Below are 20,635 nucleotides of genomic sequence, written 5' to 3' on the forward strand. Positions count from 1 at the left end.
TGACACAAATTTTCGTTCGGTAGTTGCGGATGACTTCTCCGTCGCGAATTTGGGCCATTCTTGAAAGGATATCCTTCTTCATGTAGTTTAGAATTTGAATAGGAAGGTGGCTTCTTGTGTCCAAATTGTAGTCAACCTTGGTCTTCTTCTCGTTTTAAAGACCTCGGTTTGCAAATTCAACTGGAAAGTAGTTCCTCGATATACTATGCGACTGATATGCCCTCGAGCTGAATGGAATCAAACTCGAAGGTTTTTGTTGACAGATAACCCTTCTCGCCTTGAGCTATGCTGTGACTTACGTTAGGAAATAGTTCCTTGTTGTTGCAGATGACTCATTTGTTGTGGAATTGAGTCGATCCATTGGGCATGATATCCTTTTTCGTGAAGTTGAAATCGTGAATGGCTCCTTCTCTATGAAGTTGAGCTTTGAACTGAAAAATCATGAGCACGATATCCTTCGTTGTGAAGTTGAAACCGGGCTCAAAGCATTGGAAAGTCGCTCCTGGATCAACTTCTAGGCCAATATACTTCGTCGTGAAGCTGAAATTTGATTTGATTACTTTTTTGTGTTACAGATGACTCATTCTTCGTGAAGTTGGGTTAATATTTTGGGTACGCTTTCCTTTGTTGTGAAGTCGAAATCATAGGTGGCTCATTCGTTGTGAAGTTGAGCTTTAAATTGAAAAATCTTTAGCACGATATCCTTCATTGTGAAGTTGAAAATGGGCTCAAAGCATTGGAAAGTCACTCCTGGATCGTCTTCTAGAATAATATTCTTCGTCGTGAAGCTGAAATTTGACCTGAAGACTTTGTTGTGTTACATATGACTCAATCTTTTGGGTACGATATCCTTCGTTGTGAAGTCGAAATCGTTGGTGGCTCATTCGTTGTAAAGTTGAGCTTTAAATTGGATATCATAATCTTCTAAATTGAATCGCTTTGAGATTAATATCTTTCACTATGAAGTTGAAATTGTGGATGGCTCATTCGCTGTGAAGTTGAGATTTGTATTGGATGTCCTTCGTTGTGAAGTTGAAATCCAATCTTGAAAATTGCATTGGTTCGAGGTTAATATCCTTCGCTGTGAAGTTGACATTGACTCTAAAAAGAATAATTTAGAGGGAAATCTTCAATCTCTGGTTGTCAGTCATGATGACTCTTGATTCTAGAATCATGAATTTTTGATCTTGATCTTGGATTCTCCACCATGTTTAAATCCGATGTATAGAATTTTATTTCTAGTCTTGGTTTGGGCAATGCCTTTCAGTTACCTCGGGTATGGTGTATAAGCCTTGATCGGCTTCTGAATATCTTCTAGAAACTGCCACGTCAAACCGTGTCATGCCAAGAGTCGTGCCCATGTCTCCAGCCGTGACCAAATAATAATAAAAATTGTAGAATGCCTTCTTTTTAGTGTAATTTCCAGAATCTGATGTCCTGTACAGAAAATGAATTAAAGAAAACAAATAAGCCATAAAAAACCAATGATTAAGGAGTATTTTAAAAGCAAAATATTTACTAAATTAAGCACTTATCAAATTCCCCCCCACTTATTTAATGTTTGTCCTCAAGCATTCCTCAATTAACATATCAAAATCACAAGTTGTCATCTTCAATTTCAATTTATTCCTCAAACTTACAATCGAACTATGTCCATGACATTTGTCGAATTCAAGTTACAATCAAGCAAAGACACAACTAGGAAAATTTAAAGTAAGCAAGACATCCTAATTAATTGCCAATTTCAATGAAACATGACTCAATACCTCACAAAGATTCACAAATATCCGCTCAAAGTGTTTGGCGTGAATGAAATCGCTCAAACCAAAACTAACCAAAACATTACCATAGGCTTGGAATCCAATCAAGTCTCCACTACGAAAAATGAACATAATGTAATAATCAAGGGGTCTTTAAACAAGGTGTAACAGGGCTTAGGTTAAGGAAAATGCCATAAAGGAAGGTTTAAAATACCAAAACAAGATATCAAAATAATTAAGAACAATCCACAAATTAATATGAAGCGTAATGAAAAACAAAACAAGGAAAAAGAATAGATGAAAGATGATTGAAACGATCAATTTTTCCTTTCTTTTTTTTCGAACAAAGGGTTTTTTTTATGTTCGAAGCAGTGAACAGCTTGCTTTTTTTTGAAACAGTTATTTTTTCTTTTCTTTTTTTCGTGGAACAAGAGTGATACAAGATCTCAAATCTCGGTAACGGTGTGAAAAAAGAGGAAAAATAAAAAGAATGGCTTCAGATTTAATTGAGGTGTAAAACAGAGAAAGGAAAATAGGTTCAAATGTGGTTCACTATTGGATATGTAAATGGGTAGGCTTTTTGGGAAAAATGGGTTTATCCTATGTGCCCCTATCACATGAAAACATTACATTCAATATGTATTCTTGATATGCATTATGATTACAAGTTCTAGAACATCCTAATTAGTCCGACACACACAAGTCAAACAATGAGCAAGAAAGAAAATGTATGCTCGTTAGGCTCAAATCTCACAAGAAAAGTTTATATGCACTAAGTCAAGTTCTTCTCTATCGACAAAAGCATGAAATATCAATACTAAACAAAAAATTCACCAGTTGTATCAATCACCAATCATGCAAATTAAATTCGATCAAAACATGTTCATAATCCAAAAGGAAACAAGAGTATAAAGTGAAATTCATGACTAGAAACCAACGATCCCAACACATCAATATCAGAATATCTCAATTTCAAACAATCAATTAAGTCAATGAAAATTTTTGACAAGCTTATCATTCCCCACTCACTTAATCTGTTTTGTCAAAAAACGTATGTCAAATTTAAAAACAAAGAGAGAGAAAAAGAATACTCCCCAATATAGTGGCAAAATATTTTGGACCATTTTTTGATTTGTGCATGTCATCCTTGCGCAGGGGTCATGCTAATCTTCATTTGGGAAGTCAAAGTTTAGTGGCTCGTAATTTTCAACAGTTCTGTTTACCAAGAAATCCGATATGGCATTTCCATTTCTTTCTTCTTCTATACCTAGATTCAGGACTTCAATTTTCTCTTCATGTGGCAATATTTGCTTGTATTCTTTTTCTACCATCCTTAACAATTCGAAGGGTAAATTATATTCGTCTTCATTGTCATATTCTTCAACCTCCCCAGGACAAACGAAATGTTCAAAATCCACTTCCATGTCAGTATCATAAGCACCTGCATTATCATTATCTTGGAACCCTTACAAAAGATCACCTATTGCCCTGGTGTAGGTGAATAGGGATAGTTTGAGTATTACTCTGAAAGAAATTTGAACACCACAGGTAATTCTTTAGTTGTCTAGTTGCTAAGCACCGATCCAGGTGGCAAAGGGAGGATTCCTGACCCGTCCATATTTTCGGCATTCTCTACAGTTATAGCGTTAATACTCTAATCTTTCAAAGTAGCCTCTAAATCTGGTGAAGTCATCCCAAACTCATAATCACCATATTTAAATGTTTCATAAAAAGGTGAAAAACCATGGGTTCCCATCGAAATTCACTCTCATTTAATCTGTCCAATCTTCTTTATCGGTTTTTCTAAATTTCCTTCCTCTTCTGTTGTTGACTGGGCCGAAAACCAAGCCCGAACTGGTCTAGCTTTATTATAGGAATGACAGGATTGATTCTTCCTTGCAACAGACTCCCAAATCCTCTTCCCACCTTGGCACCTTTTCCAACCTCGTCACCTCTTCCGAAGGTCTGTTTGATCTACATTTTAGTGCAATCGAAGAGCGAGGTTTGAAAATCTTTCCTCATTTAGCCACAAATGTGGTATTCACAAACTCTAAGGAGTGGAACGAACATTCTATCTCTTCCTCGTATACTTCTATGTATGAAGCATCAGTGGTCACACTCTCCACGATATCTTCTTCAACATTAATAATTACCAGAGCCCCATTAATGACAAACTTAACTATATGGTACAACGTAGACTACATTACTCCAACTTGATGGATCCAAGGCCTTCAAAAGAGGCAGTTGTAGGAAGACATGATATCAATTACCAAGAATTCAACATTGTAAATAGTAGGTCCGATGGTTAAAGGCACCTCAATCTTGTCGATTACCTCCCTCTTGGTCCCGTCAAATGCTCAGACCACGCTCTGGCATGTTCTCATATGGGAAGTGTCCATTGGTAGCCTTTTCACACTAACCAAAGGCATCACATTAAGGGCTGAACCATTGTTAATTAATACACTTGGTAAGGCGTACACCTCTTCCTCCAGATGGAATCTCATCATCAGAAAATGAAATGAGATTATCAGTTTGGATATTGTTAACCAGTCGATCCATCTTACTAACCGGTATGTCTTGTGGCACGAACGTCAGATTTAAGACCTTCAAAAGTATTTTTCTGTGTGCCTTTGAACTTAACATCAGTGCCAACATTGAAACACGTGTCGGCAGGCTACGTAATTGGTGTATGATGTTGTACTCATTGTGCTTTAAAAATTTCAGGAACTCTATAGCTTCTTCCTCCTTTACTGGCTCATTTATATTCAGCACATCCCCTTTAAAGGGCTCAAGTGATCTCTGGGGGGACTTAGCCTCTTGGAAGTAGTGTTTCCCCACGCCATACCCCACTTTGTTGTCATCCTCCTTCAGGGTGCTTACCTGGAATTCATACTTCAAAGGCACTTGCTTGTTGTCCTTGTAGAAAAAAGGTTTGGGTACTGTGATCACCACCTTTGCTTGTGCTTTCTCTGTTATCTTTACTTTATGGATAATTACCAAAGGACGAACCTTGCCATATCCGCTTTCGGATGACTCTTTAGTCACACAAACATCCACTTCTGAAGAGTCATTAATTTCTTTATAGAGTTCTAGCTCTTTCCTATGCATGATGAGTTGGATCAGAACTTTAAACTCCGTGCAATCTTGCACTTCATGCCCTTCTTCATTGTGGTAACAACATCGGTTACCAACTCTACTCCTTGATGTATCAAAATACGGTGCAAGAAACCCTTCTTTCTTCATTTATCTCCATACTCAAGCCAAAGGAGACGTTATTTCAGAAATACAAGTCTTAACTTTCCTGTTTTTATCTGTAGTAATTGCATTAATCCCAGTCTCTTGATGATTAGGCAAAGGATTTTGTGCAATGTTTGGTGCTCTTGAGTCATAGTGGATCTAATTCTTGTTACATATTCTTTGCACAATCCTCTTAAATGCGAAGCAATTCTCAATAGTATGCCCCGATACACCATCATGATATTCGCAATGAGCGTTCTCATCATACCATTTGGGGTATAGAGACTTCATAGGTTCCATCGGGTATGGCGACACTACATGAGTGTCAAAGATTTGTTGATACAATTCTTTGTACTTCATGGGAATAGGATCGAAATACTCATTTTCTCTTTCTTTCCTAGGTTCCCTTGGGTTCTGACTAGAAGTACCTGATGGCATAGTGGCAGTTGTTTTTGAGTTGGAGATTGTAACACCTTTGTTGGCATTGTAGGTGTTGATGTTATTAATCTCTCCATCTTTCTTCTTTATAAGAGGTTTCTTGCTTGATTCCCCTCCCTCAATCTTGCCTTGTTTTATGGTCATTTCAATTATCTCTCCGACCATAACTAAGTCAGAGAAATTTACTGACGTGATTACAACCAGGTGCTCGAAGTAAGGAGTTTTCAGGGTTTGTACGAAGAGCTTTCTAGTTTCCTTCTCATCCAAGGGTGGATGAACTTGCACAACTAAATCTTTCCATCACTGTGCATATTGTCTGAAACTCTCGTTAGGCTTCTTCTCCATGCTTTGTAGCATGACTCGATTTGGTCTCATATCATTTATGTGTTTGTATTGTTCCAATAATGGCTTGGCTAGATCTTTCTAAGTTTTGATATGAGATCGATTTAGCGGATTGTACCATCTGATGGCTAAACTAGATAGATTTTCCTGGAAGTAATGAATTAAGAGTTGATCATTTCCTCTTGTCATCTTCTGGCAGAACATGATAATGTGAGCTGAAGGGCAATTGTTCCCATCAAGCTTCTTGAACTCGAGGACTTTGAATTTTTGTGGAATAACCAAATCTGGAACTAAATTGAGTTCTAAGGCATCAACTCCATAATAATCATGGTCCCCTTTGACCATCTTCATTTGGTCTTCTAGTAGCTTGATTTTTTCTTCTATCTTTTTTTCCTTGTCTTCTTCATCAAAATCTGATATATGATAATCACCCGGATTATTCTTATGGTTATATACAGAAGTATGTACCTTCACAGTAGATGAGGTTTTCACTTTTATAGCGGATGAGTCCCCTTGTAGTCCTGGTGAGATAACCACTTGCGGGGTATGTGGCATAACTACTCCTTTAGATGACCCTACTCTGGGTACGCTTGCCTGATTCAGGCCAGATAGCCTGGCAATAATTTAGTCATTCAAAATCTCTTGGCTTTTAGTGATTGTTTCCAGAATGCTTTGGTTATTCTAGCTTATCTTTTCTTCCAACTCCCTTTGCAACCTCAACATGTTCTCTTCAAGTTGAACAATTTTGCCTTCCATTTGTCTTTTCTTTGTGCGGGTGTTGTAAGGATGATGTGTGTCCAAAGCTTGTGGAGATAAACTCTATGTTTGTTCCCTCTTCTGATTAGACATTTTCTGTTAGTTAATGTGAATTTAAAAAAACATGGAAAATAAAAATGCAAAGTATGAAATGCATGATGTATGAGAATTAGAGGCATTGATCCAGAAACGTGACTGTTATTATAAATAATATTTATTGAGACAAAGGTGTTTTATTTTTTAAGAGATAAAAATATATTAAAGGTACATTCTGACTAAATCCTCTAAACTCTGAACAACTTCTAACAGGTTAACAAGTCTTATTTCTTCATTTGTCACTGGTTAAAGGCCTTGTCGAACCACTCCAACTTCTCTTGCTAACCCATACAAATGACGAGCTGCCTTTTTTACTTGCTCCAAGAAATCTCGGATGACTGCATCTTTAGTTTTTACCCTTTGCTGAGCCTATTCCCAAAGAAAACGCCACTGCAACCCTCCATCAAAGGGCACTATCTGAAGCTTGCTTACTTGTTTCTTGAATCTTTCCACAATGGCCTCTAACTCAGCTATGGGTTTGCCATCCCGTTCTTGTTGTTTCTAAGGAGACTTCTCTAAATCAGCTACCTGAATCCTCAAATGCTTATTCTGGTGCTGGTTGTCTATCAAACGTCTCTGAGAATTCTTTAACAATTCTTTCAAGGTCTCTCTTTCATCATGCCCTTCAAACTTCCTTTTCAGGCTGCTAGCTTCGCATTTGTAGTACTCAGAAGACCTTTTCAGATTGGAATTGCTTTGAACTTATTCTTGATATCCTTTTCTCAAATCTTCAAGCTCAAAACATGTTTTCTTTTGTTCCTTCTCTAACTTGTCTGCTCGATCCTTCTGAGTATCATCATCTAATTTCCACTGGAACCTTTCAGCCTCGAGTTCCCTTAGCCTTTGTTTCAGCTCATTCTTTACAGCTACAAATTCTTTCCTTGCTATCTCTAGCTTGGAAGGAATAGACTTAAGATGTTCTTCCATGGTTTGAGTATCTTCATGATCTGGCACGGGGATAGTGTCATTTTTCTTTAACCTTCGTCATTCCAAATAGTTTGGAGTAAGCATGTCCTTGGCAGCCATGAAATCCATTCAAAACACTTTCTTCCATGACTCAGCTAATTCTTTGACCTTTTTCTTGTAGTTGTCCCCATGATATGCAAATTTCGATTCGGATATTCCATAAACTGGCATGCCCCCATACTGTCGAAGTGGCAAAAGTAGAGAGTACCCGACTCCTCCCCATAATCCAAATAATGTCATAGTTTTTGAGTCTCTACATTGGAAAAGAATGTCACCATGGATTAACAAAGGGGCTCTCTAGACAATATCCCTATCCTGAAGGTGTGTGAATACCTTTATCAATTTTTCTTTTGGGACACCTTTTTGCCATTTTAGGGTGAGGAATTCCCCCAAAGGAGAATAAGTGGTGTTGAATTGGCAGTAAGGGAAAAAACGACTATGGATCCAAACTTGGAGAAGCTATGCACACTCTATAGATCTTCCTCCGCCAGTTTTTCTGTAGTGGTTGAGAGAACAAAAAGTTTCAGCTAAAATTGTTGGTGCTGGATTTACTCGTTTCAAGCTTTATTCTAATAGTTCCACCACAGTTGCCTTAATGTATCCCAAAGCCTTTGGGAATATAACCAAACCATAAATGCCCAGTGCAAAAAGGTTCATTGCCTTCCATTCATCGGGGTGATTCTTCATTACTTGCTTGATATGGGTCCAAGTAATTCCTTCCCACTATCTTTATGTTGAATCCAATTAATTACCCATTTCTCATCTATCCCCACCAGTTTTGCCAATCCGTTCTTGAAAGCCTGACTCTTGATGTGTTTGATATAAACGCGATCTATTTTGATTCCTTCATAATGCAACAAAGAAGTATATTCCTTGATTGTGGGTACCATGTCTTCTTGGTTAAATGTGAAGTAGTTGTACCCCGAATTCTAGAATTATACTAGGGCTCTGATTAGGGGCTCATCTGTTTTGACATAGAGTAAAAGTACAATATCACCATACTGCTGGCAGAACTTCATTTTATACTCATTTTTCCAGCTATTCCAAATGCTCTGTAGTTCTTGAACATCGTTCTGCTTTAGGTTGACAGAAGCATAAACAACCAAATCTGACACATAGTTTTCTTGCAGACTGTCTCCCTTTTCTTTCTAAGTCTTTTCGGACTACAGTCGTACCTCAGCATTTTTCACCTCTTGCATTACAACCCCTCTGTCCATTCATGCAGATTATTTGTGTGTAACGAACACTTTTTGTGGATCAATTACCTCTTTTTTATGATGCAAGTAATAAAAACAAACATGAAAGAAAAAATAGTTAGTAAGATAGAAATAATAATGATAAAAGTAAAAAATGATAAATTACATGATAAAAGTAAAAACATCCTAGGTTTTGAAATGGAGTTTCGGGGTAATCTCTAATTCCCTGTAGTCTCCCAATTTAGTTTCTAAAGAAGGTACCCGAGTTCTCCTTGTCAGTGCCCCCTTGGGATTACCAGACCCTTAGTCCTAAGCCTATTACAAGCTTATGTGGACTAAGTTAAACTCGAAAGGATTCATTCCCTTATGTCTACACGGAGAATAAATTCACACGAAGACATAAGGTATATGAATCCCGAAGGCTACTTGCTAGGCCTACACGGAGAATAAATTCCCACGAATGTATCACTTTCACCTCCACTTAAAAAGGGTTCAGAGCTCGGGTATAGGGCATTCGATAAAAAAAAGTTTTAATAAGCTGAAATCATCAACAAAAACATCAATACAACTATTTATTTGAAAAATAATCAAAGGTAAGTAATAAGGATAAAAAAATTAACTTAAAATTTAAACTTACACTTTTCACTTAAGAAGGCAACTGGAAATTAACCTTAGCCTGACTCACTTACCTTTCCCCAACGGAGTCGCCAAGCTGTCGCGGTCGTCTTTCAGGGTGGGCCCGGAATTAGACTTTAGCTTAAATAAATGGGTTAGAGCCACCGATCATTTATTTTTAAAATAAAAAATTAGATTGATTGGACACCTTCTTACCTAATCTGTGTTTTACCAGAAATATGTCAGATTCGGGAGTCGGTTACAGTCAAGGAAGGATTAGCACCCTTGAACTACCCTTTCGGTACCATTTTAATTTGTCAGTTGTCTTAATTGCGAAAATTAAAATTAAAAGACTCCATTAAAATTACATACCTTTGATCGATTGAAATTACCTCTAAAAAGTTGAAAACATTAGATTATAAAAGAAAAGAAAAAATTAAATTAAAAAATAAATTAAAGATGGAAATATTAAATTTTAAAAAATATGTTATATAAAAATGTTAAAAGAAAATATAAAATAAATAAATAAAATATTAAATTTCAGAAAAGAAAAAAAATATAAAAAAATATTTAAAGAGAAAATAAAAATAATACATAATAAATAATAAATAAAAGGAAAATATAATAAAATAATAAATAATAATAGTAAAGATAAAAAGGGGTTTTTAAAAAGTTGTTTTTAAAATAAAAGATAAGAATTAAATAAAAGAAAATATTTAAATAAATAATCTAAAGAGATTGAGATAAAGAGAAACTTATAGTGAAAGCAACCACATATTTCAGCTTTACCTCAAATTCCTCGGTTCATCGAAACAAATCTTTACTTCAAAATTCACGTCGGCTTACAAGGACAATTCTTCGCTGCCGACTCGGATTATGTTGTTTCAACAATAACTAATTCCGATCTCAGTTTCCTCTTAGCAAACAAATTTGCTAAGTGTGTTCTTAGGAAGTCTAATGTTCTTTAATAAGCCAATCCTTCTTACAATTCTCACGTTTGGAATTGAGCCTTCGCTTTTTCCCTCGGCTTAAAAGAAAATTAGCTAAGCATGATCAATGTCATACTTAGCATATTTGAAAACGAAATTTAAAGGAAAATAAATGAATATGCGAAAACTAGAGAGAAAAAGAAGGTTTTATTCTCATATATGTGTTTGAGCTCAGATGTTTCCTCTTAGGCTTACCCTGAGAGGGTATTATAGCCTTCAAATTCTTAAAAACAAGCTAAAGATAATTCCTAAAATAATATCTTTTATCCTAATTAAAACACTTAAAACTATTTAAACTAAAATACCTAAAACAAAGATAAAATAAAATAATATCTTAAATTCTAATTGAAATACTAACATATATTTAAACTAAAATACAAAGATAAAATATAATATTAATATATATACTAAATAAGCCCCGGACGAAAATGGGTGTCTACAAAGAGGAGAGTCGTATACTTTAAAATTGACCTGATCTAACGATGAAGAATAAATATCAATGAGTAAGCTATTGTACTTTTTTAGCATAGATCTACGCCATTAGAGGCACCTTTCAAGAAAATAAAGGTCAGATTCAAACTCTAGGTAATGATATAGGGCTACCCATGCAATTTATGCTCAAACAACCACCAATGATGATGTTGGACGGTGACCGACAATGATCACATATAACGACGATAGGAAGAAAATCTAGAGGAAAATGAGAGATCATCTCTCTAAATGTTTTAAGGAGAAAGTGAAAATAAGCCAAAATTTTAGCTTTTATGCTCAAATAGATGGGTTGGGCCAACCCAATTATGACTAGCACCTTTTTTTAACTCCTTAGGAAAATGTTTTTCATGGTGTTCTAACTTTCAATAAACTAAATTTCAATAAAAATTAAATTTAGTCCTTTTTTAGTAAATTGATTTTGATTCTAGTTGTTGCGTCTTCATATTTTGATTTAATACAGTTTATTCATTTATTTATATATTAATTTTAGTTATTTACTTTATTTGTTCCTCTTAATTATGGTTTTGATTTAATTTAACCCCTTTATTTATGTATGTATGTATGAATGTATGTATGTATGTATGTATGTATGTATGTATGTATGTATGTATGTATGTATGTATGTATGTATGTATGTATGTATGTATGTATGTATGTATGTATGTATGTATGTTGTATGTATGTATGTATGTATGTATACATATGCATGCATGCATGCATGTATGTATGTATGTATGTATGTATGTATGTATGTATGTATGTATGTATGTATGTATGTATGTATGTATGTATGTATGTATGTATGTATGTATGTATGTATGTATGTATGTATGTATGTATGTATGTATGTATGTATGTATGTATGTATGTATGTATGTATGTATGTATGTATGTATGTATGTATGTATGTATGTATGTATGTATGTATGTATGTATGTATGTATGTATGTATGTATGTATGTATGTATGTATGTATGTATGTATGTATGTATGTATGTATGTATGTATGTATGTATGTATGTATGTATGTATGTATGTATGTATGTATGTATGTATGTATGTATGTATGTATGTATGTATGTATGTATGTATGTATGTATGTATGTATGTATGTATGTATGTATGTATGTATGTATGTATGTATGTATGTATGTATGTATGTATGTATGTATGTATGTATGTATGTATGTATGTATGTATGTATGTATGTATGTATGTATGTATGTATGTATGTATGTATGTATGTATGTATGTATGTATGTATGTATGTATGTATGTATGTATGTATGTATGTATGTATGTATGTATGTATGTATGTATGTATGTATGTATGTATGTATGTATGTATGTATGTATGTATGTATGTATGTATGTATGTATGTATGTATGTATGTATGTATGTATGTATGTATGTATGTATGTATGTATGTATGTATGTATGTATGTATGTATGTATGTATGTATGTATGTATGTATGTATGTATGTATGTATGTATGTATGTATGTATGTATGTATGTATGTATGTATGTATGTATGTATGTATGTATGTATGTATGTATGTATGTATGTATGTATGTATGTATGTATGTATGTATGTATGTATGTATGTATGTATGTATGTATGTATGTATGTATGTATGTATGTATGTATGTATGTATGTATGTATGTATGTATGTATGTATGTATGTATGTATGTATGTATGTATGTATGTATGTATGTATGTATGTATGTATGTATGTATGTATGTATGTATGTATGTATGTATGTATGTATGTATGTATGTATGTATGTATGTATGTATGTATGTATGTATGTATGTATGTATGTATGTATGTATGTATGTATGTATGTATGTATGTATGTATGTATGTATGTATGTATGTATGTATGTATGTATGTATGTATGTATGTATGTATGTATGTATGTATGTATGTATGTATGTATGTATGTATGTATGTATGTATGTATGTATGTATGTATGTATGTATGTATGTATGTATGTATGTATGTATGTATGTATGTATGTATGTATGTATGTATGTATGTATGTATGTATGTATGTATGTATGTATGTATGTATGTATGTATGTATGTATGTATGTATGTATGTATGTATGTATGTATGTATGTATGTATGTATGTATGTATGTATGTATGTATGTATGTATGTATGTATGTATGTATGTATGTATGTATGTATGTATGTATGTATGTATGTATGTATGTATGTATGTATGTATGTATGTATGTATGTATGTATGTATGTATGTATGTATGTATGTATGTATGTATGTATGTATGTATGTATGTATGTATGTATGTATGTATGTATGTATGTATGTATGTATGTATGTATGTATGTATGTATGTATGTATGTATGTATGTATGTATGTATGTATGTATGTATGTATGTATGTATGTATGTATGTATGTATGTATGTATGTATGTATGTATGTATGTATGTATGTATGTATGTATGTATGTATGTATGTATGTATGTATGTATGTATGTATGTATGTATGTTACATTTTGGCCACAATATCTACTTGTTTATTGCATATTAGTTCTAATATTATTTTGTATATTTTTATTCTTTTAATGTTTTAATTTATTTTATTTACTTTTGACAATATATTCAAAAGTAATTAACTAGATCATCTTTTAAATTTTGGTTAGAAGTCACAAATTTCACTATTAAAACAACTTTTAACTGATATGGTATGAATTTCAAGCATTGTAGGGGTGCTCATCCTTCCCTTCACGTTATCGACTCCCAAATTCTATCAAGTGAATCTCTAGTAAGACCAGAAAATGACGCAGAATTTTATGTTAGGGAATAACTTCTAAAATTTTAAAAAATTATGAACTTATAAAATTCCAGGGGCAAAAATAGATTTTCAATAGAAAATATATATAAAAAATCTAAAATATATGATAATTTTAAATTTCTATGGGGCAGCTGCCCCCAGTCCATCCTTGAGTAAGACATATATCACTTATTTCTTTTAAAATATTTTTCAATCTTTAGAAAGATGACTTTTAGGCATCCAATCCTATTCAATTCAAATATTGATGGCGATTCTAAAAGATAAAAATTTCACTTTAACCAATATTTGACCCGAACATAATGATTATTCTAACTTACTAGAATCCATTTTAACTTAAAAGTTTTTTCTAGAAAATTATGAAATTTGAATGGACCAAATGATTAATAACCCGAACTAACTAACCTAAATGTTGGGATGTGATAACATCATTGGCTACAAGTTGATTGTCAAGTTGCTATTATCAAGTTGCTTGAGAATGATATAAATAGTCTGCAAAACTTTTGGCTTGTTAAGTCGTGAGATTTAAGGTCCTCCCCTTATTATGCCAAAAAGTATTTAATAGTTTTATATTATTTTAAACTTATTTTTAGGGTTAAGTATCTAAATAGTCCCCAAACTTTAATGGCATTTTTATTTTGGTTACCTAACTATTGAAACTTGCAACACAATCATCGAACTTTTAAAAATTGTTTGGTATGATCCCTCATTGAATCCATGTTCACGCACTATTATTGTTGGTTTACTAAGGAAGATTAAAACCATGGAGAGAGGAAGAAGGCTTGAGCGAGTGATTTGGGTTGCTTGTTTGGGGATTTTGTTGTTGTTGATTACGTTGGGTTAATGAAAGGGTAATTTAGGATTTAGAGTTCTATTTTTTTACCAAAAATTTGCTACTTCAAGTTCATTTTGATAAGCTAGATTTTAAAAAAATGAATTAGAAATTTGGGATTCACCATGTAATTGAAGTATTGATGAGCTTGTCAATTGTGGGTTTAGAATGTAATTGAAATGTGTATGAAAATAAATTTGAGGTTTATCATTTTCCCATTGTGCATCTTTCAATGTTCTATATGAATTTGCCAAAAACTAAAGCAAATGTAATAGCCACATCATTATTGATTGAATGTAATACCCTACAATTTGGTTAGTGACCAAAATATAAAATTTGAAAGTTAAATGGCTAAAGTATAAACTTTAGAAAAGTTTAGGGACTAAAATAGTAATTTTAAAAATTTACAATCCGGCTTCGTAAATGAATAGTTTACCTCAATAATGACATTTCCATGGGAATAAATTTTTTTTACGGATTTTGTATTAAAAGCTATAAAGCGATAAAAGTTGAGAAAAATTTGGTAAATCGGATCGATTAGAAATTTTGGGAAGAATTAAAGGATGATAAATTAAACTTAAAAATATTATTTCCAAATTTTAAAATGATATAAAATAATATAAACCATTTGATTTGAGGATTTAATTCCATGTTAAATCTGGACTGTTGGATTAAAGTGGCAAGATCACAATTTTTGGAAAGTTGCATGGACAAATTAGTAAAGTGTGAAATATCTTGTTCATCTTTGACTTTTGGAAGATGATAAGGTTGATGTGTCTTAGTTTGATGGTAAATATGAAGTTTCATTAAGGGTAAATTAATCAAAAATTTCATGTCATCTTGTTCATCTTTCTTCTCAAAGCAATAAACCCCTCAAAAGGTGAGAAAAAAATTTGGTTTCAATTTTTGAGCAATTTCCTTTGAATTTTGGGTTATGCTCTGAAATAGAAAATTATTCTACGCAAGAAACGCTATCTTTTGATACCATTTATGCTTGCTAATCTTGCTTGATTTCAAAGATCCCAAATTGTAAGGTTTATTTTCATATTAGGGTTTATAGAATTGATGATAAATATTGATGTTTTTGAGGTTGAAGATTCATTTTCAAGCTTGCTTGATGATTAAAACATGTTTAATCCTCTTAGAAATGTTTCCTTAAGATTCAACCAAACTATAAAGTTGGGGAACTTTGTGTTTTTGATGAAATTTGATTATGGATTTGATTTTAGAAATTATATAAGGTTGGATGGAGGTTGATTTCATGCTTGAATCGAATCAAAAACAAGAAAAATCATGAAAGCCCTAGTTTTGGAACTTTGAAGTATTCAACCATGGCTTAAATGGATGAGAAAAATTATGGAAAAATTATGTAAGGGTTGAAATGATGTAGGAAATATTATACAAGCCTAATAAAATTTGGGGACCATTTGGTAATTTTTGAAAAGTTGGGGGACCAAATCAGTAATTTTAGAAATATGGTGGGCTTTTTATATAATTGTTTAATAGTTGATGTACTATGTTGGAAATTGTTGTTTGAGATTTGAAATGAGTGTTAGGATGCGAAATTGGATCATTATGGAAATTTGCAAAGTTTAGTGAATTATATGCAATATTTGAATAGTTTGGGATGTTCATATGTAATTATGCCTTTGTAAATGTACTTGGGTGGTAATTATTTCAGTTATGGAATTTTGGTATTTAAAATTTAAGTGGTAAAATGGTGAATGACCATTTTATATAATTTTGAAAAGTTGGTTCCAATATTAAAAGAAATAATAAGCGTTGAAGTATTTTGGTAGTGAATAAGTTTCAAGTATAATTATGGATTTTGCTTTGGAAATGTATTTATGCTAATATAATACTAACATATGTATCGATATCAATTTGTGATTTTTGTACAGATCTTGATTGATTCTGTGATCAAAGCAAATCAAGTATAAAAAGGATTAAGTTTGGAGCATAGTCAGGCAAATCGTTTGAATTATATAAAGTGTCAATGTGAGTGCAATGCATGCATGATATAGTACATAGATATGTTATACATCATCAGGAAGACTTGCGATGAGCCTGCCTTGTTTGTATCAGCATGATATTATGTCATTTATCATAAAATTGACATGACCTTGATATGTCAAAGTGTGAAATTATAAAGCATTGATCACTGATAAATATGATATTTTACCATGAATGTTATTTCAGGTATGAACTTTCCCAATGTTAATTATATGGTTATACAATGCCATGGATGAAATAAATTATACTATATGCCCAAGTAAATCGTTGAAGGACAGGGTATAGTTGGCATGCCATAGAGTACAGCAGTTGCAGGTTAAGATTAGCACTAGTGTGTATGGACACTAAGTGCAGGTGGTGGACACGACCTTATGTGTCATATATGGATTAACACTTGAGCGTAAGCTTAGTACATGTTTAGCACTACGTAGTATATATTTAACTCGAATACATAGGTTTACATTTGGGCTATGGTTATTGGTATAAATAATTATAATGATATTATTATCATGTGATTATGGTAAAATATTTGGCATGCAATTAAGGTGATCTTATTGCATTGGAAAAAGACATTTAATTTCACGCATGAGTTATATTGCACTGTTTATTATTTTAATTGCCTCACTAAGTATATACTTAGCATGTGATGATTTTCACGTATAGGTAAAGACCAGGAGTAGGAATAAGGAGTACTGAGCAACACCAAGCATCGAGGAGTATATTACAATATCAGTAAGACATCCTTTGATGTGATTTTGACTTAGTTAGTGACATGTACTTATGAATGTCCTAGTTGCTCTGTTGAACTATTTTGGAACTGGTTTGTAATGGCTTAACTAAACTATTTTACTCTATTTCACTATGGATAGTATGAATCAGTACTATTACTATAAAGGGATGTATTTTATATTAATATATGTTTTAAATATTATGTGACAGTTTTATGTGATTTATTATTTTATAATAATAACTACATTTGGAGAAATTTATTTTAATCACTTCTGATTTGGAAAATGTTTTAAGTAATTCATGTGACATCTATAACCTATATTGGCATAAGTATACGTGTCATAGGTGTTACATTGAATGTTGTTTTACGAACCAAAAAATATGAATTGAAAATCAATTACATAAGTGGCTTCTACTTTTTCCCTTTTTCTTTAACTAGAAAAAAGAAGTTAATCAACAATCAGTTTATCAACAACCACATAAATCTATACCAAATAGATCCATAACAACATAGCTTGAAAAAAATGTAATATTTCAATTAACATGGCTAAGTAATACGCCAAATAACTTCTTTCATTGATAAACCATTAACAAGAGAAAAATGGTATAAGTTACATTACATATGTAATGTTGTACCTTTTACCATTCTTTCTCAAAATATATCAAAATGTTACCATTTATCATGGTATATGTTTTTTGCAGCTATACCTTATTGACTAAGCCATATATAAAATATTAAACAAAATATGACACTTAACATTCATCAACATTCAATATAGCAATGGTTTGAAACTGCCACAAAATAAAGTGAATGCAACATCAATTGCTCTTTGGTTTAAAATTGGAATTTTATTCTTGTGAATTATGCATAACCATGTTTTTAGAGGGAGAAGGTGATTGAAACATCCATCTAACAACCTTATATGCAGTTGGTTTTTGTTGTGGTGGTGGGATTTGCCTTCATGTTATCATTTTGATCTTCTTCCTTTGCTCAGTAGATGCGGACTGACTTGGAATTTGGGCAGTTGTTGCAGCATGCCTCCTAAACCATAATAAAAACATGTATCAATTGTAAGTTAAAGGAAAAAGGAATAATATAGTGAAAGGTGGACAATTAAATACTCACAGGTATTTTTGGTACTCTGGCAACTGATGGATATAGAGTGAAATGTGGAGCAGTTGCAGGTGCACCTGTTAAAGAAGATTAAAACCTTGAGGTACACCAGTTGAAGATGACTGAAACCCTGGAGGTGCACCAATTGAAGATAATCGAAACCTTGGAGGTGCTGTAGTTGAAGTTGTTTGATTTACTATTGTTGAAGGTTTTGGAGCTGCACTTGATACATGTGTGGCAAAAAGTGGTGTGTTAAGCCTAGAATTGCCTCTGACCTGGCCTCTACAAGTCCTTATATTGTGGCTTGCTTTATCACATTTCTTGCACTTAATTTCTAGGGTCCTTTTCCCCTACCAAGGATGTGCACATGGGATCCCTGTTGAGAAACATGAATGTATTAAATCCACCATTTCCTAACAACATGTGCAATTGTCAACATAGTTCTACAAATGTTACAGCAAGTAATGAAATTCTTCTTAAATGACATATTATACATGTAAGACCCCATTTCATACAAGAACAATCTCTAACGCTACATTCTTTTGAATCTTAGGACACAGAAAACTAGTATACTTTTGAATAGTTTCTCCATTTTTTTGAAATTATGTGCATCATCTTCGTACGAATAATCTCCATCATGGTCAGGATGGGCTTGTCCCTTGCCTCGAGAATCATCTTGTAATATAAAATGGAAAACATATATCAGCAAGATCAAAATGATATTGAATACACAGAAAATATTTTGGGAATGAAGAGATAATGAAGAGATATTATTCACTATGCAAATATTTCAGCTAATGCATGTTGCATTAATTGTATATGTCATGATAGTTATCTATTTTTGCAAGACTCAAAGGATGAAGCAGTATTGGACCTATATTCTGGTAAGCAGTGAATCAAGGATATGAACAAATATTTTATCAAGACTCAAGGGATGAAGCATTATAGATCTCTACAAAAATATTTTAACACTAACCATGGTTACATGGTAATATAAAATGACAAATAAACATTAGCAAGATTAAAATTATTGAAAATAGTAAATAAATTATTAAAAAAAAGTAAATAAATTATTGAAATTATATTTACCTTATTGAAATATTTTGAGCACTTGTTTAATAAGATGTCACAGTTTGACCTTGTGGAAAATGAGACTTTTACCATATGGAAAGATCATTCGACTTTAACCAGTTATAAGTATCCTTTGACAGCCCTCTCATTTCTGACATTGCTCTATCAAAATCCTTCACAGTGGTTTCCCTTTCAGCTTTCCACAAAGTATCTTTCAATTTTTTTCCTTTATAGCCCTCAACATTCTTGAAATTTGAATATAAATGCCTGACACAAGTTCTGTGTTCACTATTGGGAAACAATTCAAGAATAGACTCAACAAGTCCCTTTAACATTAAAGCAAAAACATCATCAAATAAATATATATTAGATGTAAAAACAGTAGCAAATAAATATCAAACTTTAACTTTTACCTTTTGTTTATCGACATAAATGTCACATGAAGAGAGTTAACTCTGTCTAAGTTCGCTCCCAATAATTGTAGGAACCATTGCCAACTATCACGATTTTCAGTTTCCATAACTTCCATTGCTATGGGACAAATACACTCATTTACATCAATTCCCACAGCAGCCAATATGGAACCCTGATAATAGCCTTTCAGAAAACACCCATCCAAAGAAAGAAGGGGTTATAGTGGTTCTTAAATCATAGATTGCAACCCTCCAAACGTATGTATAACCTAACAAATAGTTTGTTATCTAACTTACATATTGAGGTTTGACCAGGATTTGGGTGTCTCAATTCTCTTAGGTATTTATAGATTTTGTTATATTGTTCTTTAAAAGAACCTAAGACCTTTTGTACAACTAATTTCCTAACCTTAGATCATTTTCCTAAACACACATAAGTTTCATAAGCTTCTCTAATATCTTGATGCAGTGCGACAATTGAATACTTGAGGTCGATTTTAAATTTGGCTAAAAATGTTTTGGCAATCTATCTTGCAGATATCAACCTTTGATTTCTTATTCCTCTTTGAAAATTATGTTCATCATTAATTGTTTTAATATACCATGTGTCATCATTAGGATACCTAGGGTTCAACTTAGTTCCATAATGCTTATAATACCCAATAAAAAGTTTCTTTACTACACGTAAATTGCACTCTTCGATTATCATTCTTCTTGAACGACATGCTAAACCTTTCAACCCTA

At 32.8% G+C, this 20,635-nt stretch overlaps 1 pseudogene; it reads right to left on the reverse strand.

The window, feature by feature from the left end:
* Nucleotides 1-2,869: 2,869 nt before the first annotated feature.
* On the reverse strand, nucleotides 2,870-2,935 carry LOC120121934 (annotated as a pseudogene).
* Nucleotides 2,936-20,635: the final 17,700 nt, after the last annotated feature.

This window comes from Hibiscus syriacus, unplaced genomic scaffold (assembly GCF_006381635.1).
Source record: "Hibiscus syriacus cultivar Baekdansim isolate YM2019G1 unplaced genomic scaffold, ASM638163v2 tig00110383_pilon, whole genome shotgun sequence".
NCBI lineage: Eukaryota > Viridiplantae > Streptophyta > Magnoliopsida > Malvales > Malvaceae > Hibiscus > Hibiscus syriacus.